At 40.0% G+C, this 12,340-nt stretch overlaps 1 protein-coding gene across 3 annotated transcripts in view; it reads right to left on the bottom strand.

Moving 5' to 3' along the window:
• ATRNL1 (attractin like 1) overlaps nt 1–12,340 on the bottom strand; it is a 524,570-nt gene that overhangs the window by 148,871 nt on the left and 363,359 nt on the right. The window lies entirely within an intron of this gene.

Genomic DNA, 12,340 nt, shown 5'->3' with positions numbered 1-12,340 from the left:
AGAAGACCGGGACGGAAGGAACAGAGATAACATCAGATAATCGCTGACATGTTGGTAGGTGGAAAGGAATGGAAAGGGGGGGAGACTTTTTATTTTTTCATGTGATTGCCTAACAACCCTCCCCCTTAAAGAACCGTCTCAACGACCAATTTGCAAGTGGGATTAAAAATGAACTGTGTGTGGGAAAATAACATGAATTAAAGGTTTTGTTTTCTGAAAGATTTGGAAAGAAAAGAGGCTCTCTTTGTGACGCAGCAAGAAATGTGACCTGATACGGACAGGTAGACCTTTGCTGCAGGATGGATTAGTCTTAGGGAGGAAGAGCTGTGGATTGGTTATCAGGCTGGGATCGTAAGTTTGAAAGGGCTGTTACCCTCCTGGAGAGACTAATTATGATGCAGCGGGCCTGGAAATTTAATGAGCAGACATTTAGGCTGTATTTCATTGGAGTGACAAGATGGCGAATGTTTGCTCGAACAAAAGCCTGGACTATTGGATTTCTGTGAGAGAGATACGAGAGAGCATTACAAAGCCCACACAGAGATATAAATAAGACTGTTTCTTTCAATCCACTTGTGGAGATAACTCGGAGGTGACTGAAAAGGAAAATGAGTAACGATAAAAAGTTGAGAAGATGGGACTGAAAACATCATTGTAAACATGAAAGCAGCAGAAATATGGATGATTGGACTCCTGACAATCGCGAAGCATGGGTACCCCCCACAAAAAATTTTAATTCAGAAAACATTTGGACTTTATGATGTGTATTGATATAATTTGGACTAATTGGTATGATATGTTTAATTTGGTAAATGGAAACTTAATAAAAATTATTTTTTAAAAAAGACTTTGATTATCTAGATTCATTTCTGCACAGTTTTTTTTACTTAGAACAGAGAACGTCTTGAACAACCTTGGTCAGGTGAAGGGTAGGGAAAGTAAAAGTGCTGTAGTTTAATGGGGAACTTGCTTTTCATGAGAAAGGCAACAGGTCCAATCCCATGCATCTCTAGCTAGAGCTGGGGAAGACTCCTGTCTGAAAGATGAAATGCCTCCTGGAGAGGCATTACCAGTCAGTGTAGACAGTACTGAGATAGATAGACCAATGGTTTGACGTATATCAAGGCAGCTTCCAGGACCAATAGCTGTAGCATCATATCTTTCAGGAATTGTTCTTGCTCTCCTCTTTGAGGAGTTGCTTTTGATGATGACTACTTAAAATTTTAAATTTGAGAAAAACACGGCATCTAGATTATTGACTGGCACTAGCTGTGTGGAAAATTTTGGGCTCCTATAAAAACATATTCACTGGCTTTCTGTGTGATTCCGGCCATAATTCAAAGCGCTCCTTTCTGAACATTACATCTATTTATGGCTTGGGATTTGGGAATTTGAAGAACTATCTACTCCTTGAACCAGATCAGTCATAAAGTTCCTCTGCAGATACTCTTCACTGGGTACTTCTGCCTTCAGGGGTTAGTTTGATTGAAATCAGGTGTGTGTGTGTGTGTGTGTGTGTGTGTGTGTTGCCTAGTTATAGCACTACCTCCTCAGAGATGTTGACCAGGCCCTACATTTTAGGTGCCAAATAGAAGCACATATCTTTGCTCATGGTTTCATTGAATTACAATATTTGTTCTTGCTGCTTTTCTGGAAGCTTACTGCTCTGTTGTGTACTGCTACTGTTTACCAGTATTTCAGTCCAGTTGCAGACTGTTTATTCTGTTGTTCTATAAATTTTAAAAATTTCAATTTATGTGTTTTGTTTTAACCTGAAACCTGTTTTGGGAATCTTAAGATAGAAAGGTTGAATAGTATTATCTTAAATAAATAATAAATAGTTTCTGAACCCTTGCTTGGAAACTTGTCAAAAGTGTTTGCATACTAGTTACATGTCTCAAGGTACAATAGAACTCTTAACAATGATGGTGATAGTTATTGGAAATGTCTCCTTATTCTAAATGTATAGAGATCTTGAATCTCTCAAAGTAGATGGCTATGTCTTTTCCAATGTTTTTCATTCTGTTTTTATTCCAAACCCACTTCAGCTTCAAGTTAATTATATGAGGAAGCACAGGAGCTGATTTTCCTTAAATATGAAGCAGTAAAATATGTGGCAAGTTGGAAACTAGGTAATTTAAGAATGTGAATGATCACTCCAGATTTTTGAACATTATAGAAGAAAGATACCATGATATTCAATGTGTATAGCAAATAACCGCTAAGCTAAAATCTGTTAGCTTTCAACAACACTTACTTTTTTTTATTATTATTATTGCTTATTATTTATAAACATATTTATATACTGCTATATCATAGAAACATCACAGCAGTTAACAATAATATAGCTATATAATAAAATGCATAAAAAATTAAATAAGAGAATATCAACTATCATAATTTTCAAATTAGTATATGACTATTACTGTTTGGATTACATTTGAAATATAGTAGAAACAATGATTGGTCTCTCTCTCAAGTGGTTTTGTGTGTGCAAGCTTAAGGTATTTTAGCTACTTCTGTGTGGCCACTTTTAAATTCTAACAAGGTTTCTAAAGGGCTCATTATTATAAATTCCAATGGATGACATGCATTAAGTCTTACTTAAGAAGAAGTATTGCACACACTGAAATTCTGATCAGCTGTTCAGAAAATTCTATCACATTAAGTCTCTCATTTACACAGTTCTTTTGTACCTTGGATTCTCCATTACATTTAATAACTTTGTTCATTGACACAATGCACTACTTATAGCAGGTTTACAAAACTGAAACTCGATTAAAAAAAAAAGATTCAACCACCAGCAAACTCTCCACTGACCACACACTCAGAAGAAAAGCACTTGGTTCTTTTTGTCTGTTATTCAGAATTGTGCCTGGGGAGAAAGGAGGGGGATTTAGAGCACAGAAAGAGAAAAAGAGACTTCAGTGTTTTGTAATAAGCTTTGTATCAGAGGAAATGCTTACTAATTGAATGTAACGGTTTGTGGGATAAGGGATTTCAAAAGAAAACTCCAATTGCACAGGGTGCTTTAATGAATGAACCTACAGTAAAGTAATAAACAAAATACCGTATTTTTCGCTCTATAAGACGCACCAGACCACAAGACGCACCTAGTTTTTGGAGGAGGAAAACAAGAAAAAAAATATTCTGAATCTCAGAAGCCAGAACAACAAGAGGGATCGCTGTGCAGTGAAAGCAGCAATCCCTCTTGCTGTTCTGGCTTCTGGGATAGCTGCGCAGCCTACACTCGCTCCATAAGATGCACACACATTTCCCCTTACTTTTTAGGAGGGAAAAAGTGAGTCTTATAGAGCAAAAAATACGGTAATAATTCAGGAATTTAGGAAAGGGCAAAGTTGAAAGTGAAAAACCAAGTTCAAACATTTTCTCATGCAAGCCTATATATGTGTTTATAAATCAATGAACCATAGAATGAGTGGGAGAACAAGCAGGAGAGACAAAATATTGAAGACACAAAATCAGCCCAAAATTAAAACTCACGGATTCAACTGAAATGCAGCGAGAGCAGGTACTCCTGGCAAATATGGGGCTATTGTGTGATGGGGTGTAGTTTATTACTTGAGAAAAGTTTGGAGGAAACACTTTCACAATCTGTCCCACTTTTCCATGATAGAAACAGTACCACTTATCACAAAACCATCTCTAGGAACCCCGAAATAAATGTGAAAAGAGAGTGAAAGATGACCATCCAGAAATGCACAGATGTCTCACATATCTTATCAGAATGTGGAATACCACCATAAGAGCAGCTGAAAACAGTTGCATTTCCTTTCCGTCTCTTAGCTTCATTCTCCTATGCCAGTCCTGAATCTATTCTTTAAAAGAAAGGAAAAGTACAGAAATGCATTCCTTTTTGTGTGTACATACACAACAAGAAATGATAATATACATCTTACTACAGTGGGTAAGACTCTCACCAGGTGACCTAGGTGCTAACTGTTGACAATTTCAAGGCTGCCTTCCTCTGGTGCTTTATCTTTAAATAGTACTTAGATCAGACAGCCCTTCCCACAAGAGACTGTAACACAAAGTACATGGCTATCCCAGCTGAGAGTTCTGCCTCAACCAACTATGATGATCCGTTAAGCTGGGATTTTTGGTCAATTCTTTCAGACTATGTGATACAAGCTGCTTGGGTAGCAAAATGTACTGGGCCAACCCTGACTGCGCTTGTGAAAAATTATTCATACAACTAACTTGTCACAGCACAGGATTGCCTAAATCCATGCATGGGGGAAATCATCCAACCACAAGTGGAACAGTTATTTAGTTCAGTTCATATACCCAGAAACTTAACGTAGTGTTGAATGCTACCTTAAAAATACAGATGAGCTCTGATCTGGGTAAATAATGATGGGCTGTTATTTGCCTTTATAACAACTAATGACTAACACTCACACCGAACCTTCACAGTAAATCCCAGTAAATCCCAGTGCAGTGGCAAGAATACTTAATTACAGATTTTCATTGTTTTGCGGAAACTACACCCTGTCTCTGCTGGATAGTAATTAACACACATTACTACAGTTATAGCACATCTCTGAAATTGTATAATTAAATATTGTCTGCTGTGAGGCATTTATGACAGCATCAGAAAAGTACTGTCAAGTTCTTATTAGTTCAGAAACTATGATACGTGATTTATAGAACACTTCCAAAATCCATTTCTGAAATCATGAACACCTTATTCAATTACACACCAGTTTTATTTCCTATTTTGCAGGTAGAAAGAGGTTATCTTAAACAACTGGTCTCCACTTTATTACTAAAAAATACAAAATAACAGTTTCACAAACATCTTTGAAATAGGTTCCAATTTCTTAGCACTGAAAAAGGCAACTCGCAGAGCTTCTTATCTTAAGCTCCAGTGGGGTACTATTTATAATTCGGCCTGATAACTTGCCTTGGTTGAACATCAACTGGTATTTTACAGAGATGACAACATTATGGGGTGCTGTGAAATATTTAGTAGTATCTGAAGAGACCAAGTTGTAATTTTGTGGACCTCTGAGGAACTAAGTAAGGGTTATAGTCAAAACCACCATATTACTTATTTTGTTCAACATGGAATTTTGGAAATATTATTTCCATTAAATAACTATAATTTCAAAGTTTTTAATGTCATAATTCAACTTTATTTTAGTTAATGAAACACCATGACTCATTAATGAATTCAAATGGAGGTTATGCCCAAACCTTAGGTAAATGTCATTCTACTTTGTCCTACAGGACTCTTAAATCAAGTTTATATTCCCTCCATCCCAAAATAATGCTGCCTCCTTGAGGAAGGAATATCAAAGAAGAAAGTATTCGGAATGGGAAGTTGGAGCTATTTCCAAAGTTGGCTTATTTCAACTAGTTCAAGAGTGAAAATGGTTTGTTTGGGTTTGGACGACACAGAAAGCTGCAGTTAATCCAAACTGAAGTGAAAGTTCCTGAACTCCTCCTCATGGCTGCACCAGTGGATGAGGAAGTATATTAGCTAAGGGCTTGCTGCAGTTTATTCTCATTACCACTATAGCCAAATGAAGTCTGAGTGTGAAGCTTCCAGAAGAATGACTTGAAAAAAATCCCAGCACATACACAAAAATGATTTATCTCTGGTGAAAGTTTTAAAGCAAGGTAATTCTTTTAGCAGTTTATTTGGAAAAGTATCGTATAGTTGTTCAAAGCTTATATGAGACTAAACCGACTGCAGAATGACCATTTCTCTATGCCTTTAAAAAATATTTGAGCAAGGAGGTGGAGTGAAGCAAGCGTTATCTGAGGAGTCTGCTACTGTTTGCCACAGGGGAGACACGTGAAGAGCTTCATGTACTTTGTGTCCTGACTTTAGACAAAAAGATATAGAGGATTATTTAAACAAGGCATAATCCAACAGGCAGCAGCTAAGATACACTTAAAATAAAGAGTAAACTTGTCCTTCACCCCCTTTTGTATTTCCACCCCAACCCACTCCAAATGGTACCAAAAGGTCAATTCGACGTGTATCCTTTTTGGAAGCCAAATACCAGGTGCTTGTAATTTCCCCAGAACAAATCAAAAAGAGAAAAAGGATGATCACTGAAAAGGTCAATTTGTAGCTGGATCCAAGGAACATTTAGCGTACTGGATGTTGTTGCTCAAAGAACAAAATGTGAATCCGCCACTTGCTTAGTGCTAACAGAAGGCTCCAGAATAAAATTGTGATTCTCCCTCCATTGCAAAAAGCCATTATTTCATTCATGGTGGAAACTATAGCTATATAGCTTCTTTCCCCAAATACATAAGTGTGTTCTATGTGCTTACAATGCAAAGCGAAAGTATGCTGAAGACACATAGACGAGTGATCCAGAATTATAAAGTAAAACTAGAGATTACAGTATCTGAATGTACAAATTTGAAATTCTGCATCAGATATCTTACATCTGGTCTTCTTTTTTTTTTTTCTCTCTCTCTCTCTTAGCCTATATCATGTTCTCTCAAAACAGGGGGAGGAAGGCATGAGCACTACCATCTTACATACCCTCCAACCTTTTTCTGATGAAAATAGAAAGTCCCATTTCATAATGATAATTTTACTATTTATACCCCACACATCTTACTGGGTTACCCCAGCCACTCTGGGCAGCTTCCAACATATATAAAAACATAATAAAACATTAAACATTAAAAAAAACTTCCCTATAAAGGATTGCTTTCAGAGGGCTCAGGGGATCAGGTAACTCCATACCCTCAAACATTTCTCCAATGAAAATAGAGACAGCCTAAGGGAAAGTGGGACATTCCGGGATCAAATCAGAAACCAGGACGGCTTCTCTAAATCAGGGACGTCCCTGAAAAATAGGGACACTTGGAGGGTCTGCATCTTGGAATTCAGTATTATCATGGAGATCACCATCTGGCATATATTGCCATATCTAAAATAAGCAGGCCAGTTTTGTATTAATGGACACCACATGCATATCAACATTCCATGTAACACTCATGCTTCAGTCAGGACCAGGCTCAATCAGAAACGTACATATGACAAAGCTGCCAACAAGGAAACCAAGAGCATGATCAGTTTCAGAGGACATTAGGAACCTCCTAAAAGTCTGCCAAATGTTTTCAGATTGATCCTGAAAATGAAAGCAATCTACATATGACAGAAGCCCTATTCGCATGTTCTGAACACAATGCATGGGGAGGGAAAAACAGGAACAAGCACTAGCCCTGCCCCCACTTCCCTTTCCCCATTGCCTTCTGCATGTTGAATGGCAGCTCTCTGCAGCAAGGAAGCCTTCATGAAGGCTTTATTTTGGAGTCTTTATTTTACACGGTTCTGAAATTCATGGGAGTCACAACAAGTGGAGGCAGCTCCCTTGTTGCAGAGAGTCATTCTTCAATATGTTGAGGGCAATGGGGGCAGGGGCAGGGCTAGAATGCTATCCCTTCCAATATGTTGGTTAAGCCCAATTCAGAATGTCTAAATTGGATTTCCTGGTATTAAACCCCAAACAAAACTTGGTACCTTAAAAACAGCTGCAAGGGCCCTGAAGTGGATCACAGAAGCAGAGAAGGAAAAGAGGATTAACGTTTCTTTGCAGTATTCTCTTATCTATAATCTAGACCACCACACCACACACTGCTGCTAGTCCTGTTGGATGAACGGGGTAGTACCTATATCAGGCATAGGCAAACTCGGCCCTCCAGCTGTTTTGGGACTACAACTCCCATCATCCCTAGCTAACAGGACCAGTGGTCAGGGATGATGGGAATTGTAGTCTCAAAACATCTGGAGGGCCGAGTTTGCCTATGCCTGACCTATATTGTGTGTGTATTTTAAACCTATGAGGTTAGCAGAAGCTTTGGACAGCAGGTGGGAGGAGAAAGAAATTTCTGATGGAGAAATGGTGTGGCCCTGATCTAGGGTCTCTCACTCCCAAAGCAGCTGTATATGATGAGATTGATCATGGATGTCCTGAGGGACATGGTTAGCTTTTAAATGTGAAAGGTTATTCAGAAAGAAATGGCAGATATTTAGAACAAAAATAACATATCAACTCCTACTTGTGATATTATTTCACCTTAAGAATTCATCTCCTAAAGAAAGAAACAGGGATCAATATAAAGCTCGGGATTCAGTATGGTGCCATAGTGTTCTGGCTTCTTCTCACTTAAGTGTAGTGCTAAATGAGACCTAATCTGGTTATCTTTTTCACTTTAGCAGACTAGGAGTTCATGTTGAGCATTTATGTAGCCTTATGATAATCATGTTACAGGTTTCTCAAGAGGTACTTAAATCTTCCAGTAGCCCCACCTGACTCCTGCACTTATCTTTTCTTCTTAATCAAGGGCATTTAAAAAAAAAAAATCTATTCAGCAAAATTTGATTATTTTGCTATTAGCTAGTGAAGCTATTTTCTGTATGGAATAGAAGGGCCGTAAAAAACACTTACACTGCAAAATTCTTATATATGTAGCGAAAAAGTGAGGCAGGGGGAAGGGAACACAACTCTAAATTATCCAGCCTAAACATATTGGCTGCACTGCATGTTCTAGTATTATATCCAGGTTCAATAATATACACAGGAAAATATTTAAATATTTGTTTGTATAATTTCAGAATGCAGCAGACTAATCTGAACTACTAACATCATATACAGAAATGCTTTTTAACAGTCCAAGTCTGGTGTCATACTCACACTGCCTGTGTTTTAGGACTGGTCTCAATACACCCTAAGCTGTGCCCATGCCCTGCACACAGCAGACCTGTCTGTACAGGATGAATGCATGCTTTGGGGGGGGGGTCAGGATAATGTGTGCAAGGTCCAACCTCAATGGTGCATAGCCTCTGACCATGTGAACCATACTCCACACAAAAATTACATGGCACGTATAAGCTAGGGACGCGGGTGGCGCTGTGGGCTAAAGCCTCAACGCCTAGGGCTTGCCGATCGAAAGGTCGGCGGTTCGAATCCCCGCGGCGGGGTGCGCTCCTGCTGCTCGGTCCCAGCGCCTGCCCACCTAGCAGTTCGAAAGCACCCCCGGGGGCAAGTAGATAAATAGGTACCGCTTACCAGCGGGAAGGTAAACGGCGTTCCGTGTGCGGCTCTGGCTCGCCAGAGCAGCGTTGTCACGCTGGCCACGTGACCCGGAAGTGTCCCCGGACAGCGCTGGCCCCCGGCCAATAAATGTGAGATGGGCGCACAAACCCCAGAGTCTGTCAAGACTGGCCCGTTCGGGCAGGGGTACCTTTACCTTTACCTTTATAAGCTATGTCATGGAACTCAGGGACAGGATCACCAGGCACAATCCTATTCCCACCACCATAATCATGCCATGTGCTTCCAAAGGTGTCCTGCAGTATGCAATTCAATCCAGGGAAGTAGGGCTGGGTGTGGAAAGGAACCCTCTATCACTTCAGTGGCTAAGGTTTAAAAATTGCCCTTGCTTGTTCAAATATTGCCTCAATTGAGTTTAATGAGTTGGAAACAAAGAGCTATTCTTCTGGCTGCCACAGTATTTAATCTGCAAACACAGGCCACAGATGATAAAAAAAATACAAATGCCTGTCTTCTCTTGGATGGCCACTATCATAGCGGCAGTGTAAATCAAACTGGCTTTTTGAGCTTCAGTCAGACTGTTTTAAGAGGGGAAAGTGGAACAATTTAGAGTTCATCAATTATATCACATCAAATTAGCCTCCATCATAGACTCAGCTCGACGGCTTTCATCTATTCTAATTTACAACAGAAAGGACAGCCAAGTACAAAATAGTAGCAATGACAGAGTCAAAGGGAAGCTCTTTGGCTTTACTTAGCAAGAGTGATGGTCCTTTTCAAGAGCAGCTTCCTTTTGGATCAAAATCTCCAGCCATAATTAGTTCCTTAAGTCCAGCTTCATCAGATAGCTTCTATCCTCATTTAAGGTACTGGAACGATAAACATCTTTTTATCAATCCTGTAGTTTCTGTCCTCCTACAAGTCATGTTTTATATGTAGTTTATATCAGACAGGGAACCTGTTGTTGCAGCTGAAGACCTTAAAGTGAAGCCCTTATCAGGCACAGCAGTTGTATGCCACAAGTGATCTATTCTGCTAGAAACCATCTCTTACGTTTACTTATCAATATATAATGAAATGCTATCAGTGTAACTCAATTGACTTTTATAATTTGGTATTCACTGTGAGCATTTCAATACACTGCAACAGCAACTATTTAAATCATTGTGAAAGGGTACATCACATATTGAACCATGTGCAGATTTCATCATTATTCAATTGTCTAAATTGGCAAAATCCACTCCCTTGTGAAAGGTTATTTCAACAACCTCTACACAAAGTCCTGCAACTGAAACACAGCAAAAACCAAATTAATACTGAGTCTTTGTACAAATGGGGTGCTTTAAAAAAACACCCTAAAATTTCTTTGTTATGCTTGGTGGATTTAGAGGCTTTCACCATTCTACCTTGTATTTAAAACTAAGGCCCCATCTGCACTATACATTTAAAGCAATACTGTACCACTTAAAACCATCATGGGTTTTGCCCAAAGAATCCTAGAAACTGTGATGTATTAAGGGTGCCAACAGCTATTAGGAGAACTCTATTCCTCTTAAAGGTAAAGGTACCCCTGCCCATACAGGCCAGTCGTGTCCGACTCTAGGGTTGCGTGCTCATCTCGCTCCAGAGGCTGTGAGCCGGCGCCATCCGAAGACACTTCTGGGTCACGTGGCCAGCGTGACGAAGCTGCAGTTGGCGAGCCAGCACCAGCACAGCACACGGAAACGCCGTTTACCTTCCCGCTATAAAGCGGTCCCTATTTATCTACTTGCACTTAAGAGTGCTTTCAAACTGCTAGGTGGGCAGGAGCTGGGACCGAACGACGGGAGCTTACCTCGCCGCGGGGATTCGAACCGCCGACCATACGATTGGCAAGTCCTAGGCACTGAGGTTTTACCCACAGCGCCACCTGCGTCCCTACAGCGCTACCTGCATCCCTATTCCTCTTACAGAGCTACAATTCCCAGAATTCACTGGGAAGAGGGATTCACTGTTAAACCACTCTGGAACTGTAGCTCTGTGAGGGGAACGGGGATCTCCTAACAACTCTCAGCACCCTAAACGAACTACAGCTCCCAGGACAACTGTTTAAAGTGGTATGATACTGCTTTAAATGTATACACAGATGGGGCCAAAGCAAGTTAGCAGATCTATTGACTTGACAAAGCATTTATGTTTGTTTGTTTTTTAAGTATTTTTATTGACTTTTGTCAGTGCAACAAAACAGCACTTCATGAGACAAAAGCAAAAACTAAACCAAACCAAACCAAGGCTGGCATGGGATGTTACATGTTTTTGATTACATATTTTCAAAATTATTTCCATCAACTCAAGAACGTTAAATGACTGGCTCCATGGTTTGCCTAGGAGTGTCAGCAACCTTTTTTCTTATTGCTAAATAGTCAAAATAAAAAAAAATTCTTCCAGTAGCACCTTAAAGACCAACTAAGTTAGTTCTTGGTATGAGCTTTCGTGTGCATGCACACTTCTTCAGATACACTGAAACAGAAGTTGCCAGATCCTTCTGTATAGTGATACAGAAGGATCTGGCAACTTCTGTTTCAGTGTATCTGAAGAAGTGTGCATGCACACGAAAGCTCATACCAAGAACTAACTTAGTTGGTCTTTAAGGTGCTACTGGAAGAATTTTTTTTTATTTTGACTATGGCAGACCAACACGGCTACCTATCTACTATTGCTAAATAGTTGGTTTTTTCTGTGCAACTTTATGAACTACCTTGGATAACGTTAAAGGTATAGGGTAAAGGGACCCCTGACCGTTAGGTCCAGTCGTGGACGACTCTGGGGTTGCAGTGCTCATCTCGCTTTATTGGCCACGGGAGCCGGCGTACAGCTTCCGGGTCATGTGGCCAGCATGACTAAGCCACTTCTGGCGAACCAGAGCAGCGCACAGAAATGCCGTTTACCTTCCCGCCGGAGCAGTACCTATTTATCTACTTGCACTTTGACCTGCTTTCGAACTGCTAGGTTGGCAGGAGCAGGGACTGAGCAACGGGAGCTCACCCCATCGCGGGGATTCAAACCATCGACCTTCTGATCGGCAAGCCCTAGGCTCTGTGGTTTAACCCACAGCAAAACACAATTAGAATAAACAAAGAGTTCCCACGATTCCCCGTAATCCAGGAAACATATCTGGAATGTCCAGAAGATGAATTATAGTTCGCATTCTTCTACCATGTAGAAAATTGCTGCTTCTTTAGACTCAGAGGGAGAAAAGAATTTAATTTGTTTCCTTGTAATGGAACAGAATCTGCCATGTGTTGATTTTA

This window comes from Podarcis vaucheri (assembly GCF_965113315.1).
Source record: "Podarcis vaucheri genome assembly, chromosome: 5".
Classification (NCBI taxonomy): Eukaryota; Metazoa; Chordata; class Lepidosauria; order Squamata; family Lacertidae; genus Podarcis; species Podarcis vaucheri.
The sequence above is the reverse complement of the archived record's forward strand: the minus strand, read 5'-3'. Positions and strand labels throughout refer to the sequence as shown.